Raw genomic sequence first — 6,892 nt, forward strand, 5'->3', positions numbered from 1 at the left:
ACAACAAATAAGTAGAACTAATTTTATTTATAGCTTCAGTTTAATTTAATTTGAAAATCGCTTGTATAAAACATATAACTTAAGAAGTGGAATAAATAAATAGAAATTAAATTTAAATTGTTAAAATACTAGATATTAAGTTAAGAAGATATAATATGTATTGTAGAATTTAAAAGTTCTTATATAATATAGAAAAGTTCTGCAAATAAACAAAATAATATGTTGTAATAATAAAGTTTAACTTAACTTTACCAGTGTAACTTTATGAAATATATTTAAAAGATTGTAAATAAATACTCTCTTACAGTATTTGAACTCTTAGAATTCTTATTTTTTTGGATTGCAAATTCATTTTAATTAAAAAATAATGTAAAATTGCACAGCTTCAATGCGAATCAAAATTAAATTTGTATAAAATAACTTTAGTGACCATATCACAATTATTTGATAATTTTCTTCTAAAAATAAAAAATAAACAAATATTCATTGATTAAATTCTCTATATTAATAATAAAAAATTCTAATTGATTAAAAAATTGAGCATTATACAATTTTTTTTTAATTTCAACAGAAATTTAATTATTACATATTTATATTATAAAAAATCGCAATATACGTAAAATTATAAATAATCAGTTTATAAATAAATGATCACAAAAGTTTTTTTTTGTATATTTATTATTTAAAAAAAATTTGAATTAATAACAATTTTGGTTGTAGTTCCGATTATATAAAAAAGTTCTATACAGTAATGCCCACATGGGAAATAAGATTTAACCACCTACAAAAAGTTTATCAGAAAAGTTTACTTAAAAAATAACTCATATTAAATAGTAAAACGATATAAACGACACTAAAACTTGGAATTTTTTTCATAAATATCTATACATATAACTAATTAGTGGAAGTTTTAAAATATTATATGTATATTTCACTTTTTTCACATTATTACTTTATAAACAGACTTAAATAAATGCACATATATATGTTTGAATATATATATTTTAGTGCAAATAATTTACCAATTAATTTAACAATAATTTTTAGGTAATTTTTATTTAAAAAATATTTAAATTACTTACTGATTACTTTTTAATTACTTAATATTAATATAATTGTGTAATAATTATTAATTTTTAATGATAAGATAGAATTAATTAATGAATTAACAATTTTTAATTCGATACTTAATATGTATTTATAGATATGACGAGGTTTTAAATAAATATTACATTAGCGTTAAGTATGTAAAAAAGTATGTCATTTGTAAAAAACGGTAGTGAGATTTAATCTCTAAAATACATTAGCAAAACGAAAATCATAGATTTGATTTAAGTAACGATAAATGAGTAAACAAAGAAATTTTCTTTTTTAAGATTGATAAGATTTACAATAAAGAATTAAATGAAAGGACTTTTGTGTTTTTTTAATAAATTTATTAAATAGTTATATTTTGATTTTTCATGTTGGCTATCATGTCGGCATAACAGAACATCATGGATCTAGAGAGGAAAACTCGATAAAACCCGTAATCTCCGGTGTTATTCGACCCGTGCCGATGAGATGAATAGCACTACGTCAGTGTGTTTTTAAACGGAGACCTCCGGATAACTGGCGCCCTCCGGTTGTAATTTAGCCTTATCCGGGTATTGCGGATCTCTGCCCGGATGGACCCTCCCTTCTCCGCAACTCGTGGGTTTAAATATGAATGAACCAATAACTAATAAAAATAAAAATTCTATAGCGGAGAGCTCGGCTAAACAGAGCTCAAAATCTTCGGACACTAAGTGTCCAAACAAGGTACCTACCGCGACTTCCAGTGGTAATAAAAAGGTGCCTCCAAATCATAAACAAAATGTATCGACGCGCTCCGGACCACTAATTCGGTCAGGCCCTCCTGGGAGGAGGAGTTACAAGGAACGCCGAGCGGCGACTAGACTGCTCGAAAGATACGGCAATATTTCGGTTACATCCGAATCTATGAAGGCCAGGATTGCCTGGGCTAAGCAGGTCCTCGATACCTCGAAGGACAAGCAGGAACCTGCTACGAAGCGACAGCGCTCATTAGATGAGTCAGCTTCAAAACCTGATGCCAAAAAGGCAAAATTTCGTGGCAACGCCACAAATGCAAAATCCTTTAGCGACATGCTGAAGGGTTCTTTAATAATGGGAGTCATTGATGAAAATGACCCGGATGGCACAATTACACCTGCTAAGTGGGACTTAATTGAGCTCAAGCTCCTTGACATTTATGTCGATCTCCTGAAGGACTTTCCTGGAGACGGTCCCACTTGTCGCGATAGTGGATGGCATCAGGGCCATGTGAAACTTATCGCCTGCGCAGATCAGCGTTCTGTTGATCTTTTTCGCAAAGCCATTTCCAGAATTGGTGAGGCATGGCCAGGCGCCAAACTTAAGGTTGTTACTAAGGAGCAAATCCCTAGTCGACCAAGAGCGCGTTCCTGGATACCAGCCCATCAGTCCGATCCTCAGCGGATTCTGGAACTTATTCGGCTAGGAAACCGGCAGTTAAACACATCAACGTGGAAGATTACCAAGCTGGAGGAAGTCAAGGGTAAACATAGGTCGGTCAGTTTTGTGATTGACAAAGCATCCTTGGCCACTTTGGCGAAATCAAACGGTGTTATTAACTACGGTTTCTCAGCCATCACAATGAGGGTATATAAAAAGGACGAGGAGCAATCCTTACCTAACGACACAGGTCCAGCAGCACCGCAAGGCACTGTTGATACCATAATGGAAGCGGGTGATATTGTAACTGCTACCGCAAACTCAGTGGGCCCAGTAGAAATACTGCCTACCACTTCTGATTCAATAAATATGGACGTGACTATGTCCTCTTCAGCTCCTTCAATTACATCTGAAGAGAGTATTGGTACGCGCTATCTTTTTGACGAAGAAGAACTTTTGAACTCTGAAAATGAATCTGAAGAAGATAGCGCGCTTGACGTTACAGTGGTGGACACTACCACATCCAAAACAAATCATGATGCGGGTACTACAAATTAACCTGCACCACTGCAAGGCTGCGTCCGCCAGCTTGTTGCAATGCCTCAGCAACAACGAGGCTGATATGGTCCTGGTGCAAGAGCCATGGGTTTTCAAGGATCTTATATGCGGACTCAGGACTAAAAACTTTGACTTAATGTATGCGGTAAACAAGGGTAAGCCTAGATCCTGCATATTAATAAATAAAATATATAACGCTCTCATGCTTTCGCAGTATAGTGACAAAGACCTAACCGCAGTAAGTATTGAGGGACCTTGGGGCCAGATATGGGCGGTATCTGCATATATGGCTCATGATCACGAAGAGTTACCATCAAGTAGCCTAAAACAGCTGACAATTGACGCTAGGAGACTTGGTGCAGATATCATTTTGGGTTGCGACGCAAATGCGCACCATGAAATATGGGGCAGCTCAAACACGAATGAACGTGGTGAGTTACTTTTCGATTTTATTTTTAGTAATAATCTTTTTATATGTAATGACGGTAATAGGCCGACTTTTGTTACCAAAAACAGGCAGGAGGTTTTAGACATTACCGTGACTACTGCCAAAATTCATGGGTCTATAAGAAAATGGAAAGTGTCCACTAGACACTCTTTTTCAGACCATATGATTTTAGAATTTTCTATAAACTTAAAGAAATCAAGTACCCCCAGTTTAGAAACTTTCAGAAATGTCAGGAATACAAACTGGACAAAGTACAAATCATAAATGAGCTGTTGACAAACACTACTCTTTATCCGCCAGAGAATATAAATGATCTGGACGAGCAGGTAGGAGATCTTACCTCAATACTTAATGAAGCTTTTAACCTTGCCTGTCCTTCAACTCGACCTAGTAGGAAGAGTAACCCACCCTGGTGGAATAGAAACTTAGGTCAATTGAGGAAAGAATGCAGGAGACTTTTTAATAGGGCAAAGCTAAATAGAAATGAGAGTGACTGGTCTGAATATAAGATCTCTCTTCAGAATTATAAGAAAGAACTACGTAAGTCTAAGAGGATTAGTTGGCAATCATATTGTCAAGAGATTAGTAGGGACTCTGAAACCTCTAGACTACGCAAAATCCTATCTAAAAATCCTTCTGTTCCTGAGTTGCTAAGAAAACCGGATGGGACTTGGTCAAATAACAGTAGGGAGTCACTAGATTTATTACTAGATACCCACTTTCCAGGATCCTTTGCTTCGACGGAATCCTCAGAATGTTTAAACTACGCACCGGTAAACTCTATCAAGTTAAACCTACAAACTCTAAAATGGGCCATTTTTAGCTTTAAGCCATATAAATCACCAGGACCGGATGGTATTCATCCTATTGAGCTGCAAAACTCTTGGGATCAAATACAAAACTGGCTTCTGGCCATTTTTAAATATTGTCTCATTTTTAATTATGTTCCAACTCAATGGAGAAAGGTTAGAGTTGTTTTTATTCCTAAGGCGGGTAAAACCTCTCATAGTAACCCTAATGAACTCCGTCCAATTAGTCTTTCATCTTTCATGCTGAAAGCTTTAGAAAGAATTATAGACTTTGAAATAAGGCGCGTTATAGATCCCAATCTTTGGTCACCGTCACAACACGCCTACACTAAGGGTAAATCCACAGAGACAGCACTCCATGCCCTCACCTGTACTATTGAAAAAACTCTTAAAGTAAAAGAATTTTGTATAGTGGCTTTCGTAGATATTGAAGGAGCTTTTAACAATATTCTTCCCAATGCAATAGCTAACGCACTCTCGCGTCTGGGTGTTGAGGATGCGCTCATCAGCTTTATCGGTCAGCTACTAACTGGCAGAATTATTGAAGCACAAATGGGTGTATCAGCAACACACAGACGGGTAAATAGAGGTACCCCCCAAGGGGGCGTACTCTCTCCTCTCCTCTGGAATATAGCGGTGAATGAACTGTTACAAAAACTGGGGAGAGCGGGATGCGGGACAGTTGCATATGCGGATGACATTGCACTAACAGTTACTGGAAAATATGCTACTAGTTTAAGGGATATTTTGCAGTATGGCCTGAATATCCTTAACAATTGGACACTGACATGTGGTCTCGGGGTTAACCCCAGAAAAACAGAAATCGTAGTATTTACCAGAAAACATAGGGTTCCAAATCTTTCTCCACTCTATATTAAAGGTTCTGCGATACAATATATTGAGAAAGCAAAATTTTTAGGCATTGTTTTCGATAGGAAACTGAGCTGGAAAGAAAATGTTTTGGAGCGGGCTAGGAAAGCAAACATTGCTCTGCTCCTTTGTCAAAAAGCTATTGGTAAAAGGTGGGGTTTGCAACCACGTATCGCTCAATGGCTATACACTGCTGTCATTAGACCAATACTTCTGTATGGCATTGCCATATGGTGGACAGCTCTTGATAAATCTTCGTACTGTACAGTACTGAACAGGGTTCAGCGCAGGGCTGAACTCTGTATAAGTGGTGCTCTGTGTACAACACCATCTATAGCACTAGATCTAATGCTCCATTTAATGCCACTTGACATCATCAGTAAGCAGTTGGCAGCATCATCTGCCCTAAGACTTAAGGCTACTTCACAATGGAAGGCTAGTGACTATGGGCACGGCTCGATTCTAAATATTTTCAGTCCTTCTCCAAATAACATTGACTACACCTCTCCGATTCTCGACTTTGATAGAAAATTTATTGTTAGATTCCCATCCAGGGAAGCTTGGTTGTCAGGAGGTCCCTCCCTGGGTGAGGGTCTGCAAATTTTTACTGATGGTTCAAAGACTGGGAGCGGCGTAGGCAGTGGAGTTTTCTCAGAGGGGCTGAATATATCCTCCTGCTATAGGCTTCCGGATCACTGTAGTGTTTTTCAGGCAGAAGTAATTGCAATTAAGGAAGCTTTAGCTTGTCTAGAAGTAGGTAATATACTTGAAAGGAATATATATATACTATCGGATAGTCAAGCTGCTTTAAAGTCCTTGAGTTCTGTCCAATTCACATCTAGGACGGTCCTTGACTGCTACACATCTCTAAATGAGATGTCGACGCAGTTCAATATTTCTCTAATCTGGGTTCCCGGTCATAGGGATATTTACGGCAATTGTAAAGCAGACGAGCTAGCCAGACGTGGTGCTTCAGGGAACCACTCGGAACACCTAAACAATCTGGGCATATCGTTGACTTCATGCAAATTGATTTTGAGTTCTTCCTGTGCCGAACTTTTTAATAAAAGATGGGAAGACTCTGCGATATGCAGGCATCTGTATGCAATGTGGCCACAGACCAACAATAGAAAATCGAAATCTCTTTTAGAGTTATCCCGTAGAGATATCAGTCTTGTAGTGGGTGTACTAACAGGTCATTGTATTCTAGGTAATCATGCTAGGAGACTGAATCTACCGTTCAACCATTTTTGCCGCAGTTGTGGTGAGGATGACGAAAGTGCCTCTCACCTGCTTTCTTCGTGTCCGGCACATGCACGGCGTCGCCTTAAATTTTTGGGGGCTTTCTTTTTTGAGGATCTTGACGAACTTCGAGAACTCCCTCTATGTAGCATTGTAAGCTTTGTTAAAGGTTCTGGATGGTTTTAGCCCGTGGGTTCTAAATAATACGGTATCACAATGGGCCTATGGGCCTAAGTGGATCCCCCTGGGATCGCCGGTTTAACCTAACCTAACCTATATTTTGATATCCTTTAAAATTTCCCAATAATTATTGTAAATATGTTTAAAAAATAATTTATGTTAATTTTTTTTTAAGTAGCAGGAAAATATTTTTTAATGGGATATTATACAATATATTCTTGTGATTAAAATAAAATATTTAAACAATTTATTTTAAAAAATTTAAAACGTTTAAAACGACGTTTTACAACTTCATCAGGGGTTCATATACTTT

Source organism: Teleopsis dalmanni, chromosome 1 (assembly GCF_002237135.1).
Source record: "Teleopsis dalmanni isolate 2A chromosome 1, ASM223713v2, whole genome shotgun sequence".
In the NCBI taxonomy this organism is placed as follows: domain Eukaryota; kingdom Metazoa; phylum Arthropoda; class Insecta; order Diptera; family Diopsidae; genus Teleopsis; species Teleopsis dalmanni.